At 41.4% G+C, this 370-nt stretch overlaps 1 long non-coding RNA gene across 1 annotated transcript in view; it reads left to right on the top strand.

Moving 5' to 3' along the window:
- The window catches only part of LOC141373867 (uncharacterized), a 420551-nt gene that overhangs the window by 419467 nt on the left and 714 nt on the right, over positions 1 to 370 (top strand). The gene's annotated exons all lie outside the window — the stretch shown is intronic.

The following is a 370-nucleotide window of genomic DNA, read 5'->3' as shown; positions in this document are numbered from 1 at the left end:
TAAAATTTGTATGGAACCAGAAGAGACCCCGAATAGCCAGAGGAATACTGAAAAAGAAAAGCAAAGCTGGCGGCATCACAATTCCGGACTTCCAGCTCTATTACAAAGCTGTCATCATCAAGACAGTATGGTACTGGCACAAAAACAGACGCATAGATCAATGGAACAGAATCGAGAGCCCAGAAATGGACCCTCAACTCTATGGTCAACTTATTTTTGACAAAGCAGGAAAGAATGTCCAATGGCAAAAAGACAGTCTCTTCAACAAATGGTGTTGGGAAAATTGGACAGCCACATGCAGAAGAATGAAACTGGACCATTTCCTTACACCACACACAAAAATAGACTCCAAATGGTTGAAAGACCTAAA

The sequence above is a fragment of the Callorhinus ursinus genome, unplaced genomic scaffold, assembly GCF_003265705.2.
Source record: "Callorhinus ursinus isolate GAN/ISIS: 27379988/994484 unplaced genomic scaffold, GSC_fseal_2.0 scaffold12, whole genome shotgun sequence".
Lineage (NCBI taxonomy): Eukaryota > Metazoa > Chordata > Mammalia > Carnivora > Otariidae > Callorhinus > Callorhinus ursinus.
This window is presented reverse-complemented; position numbering and strand designations above follow the sequence as displayed.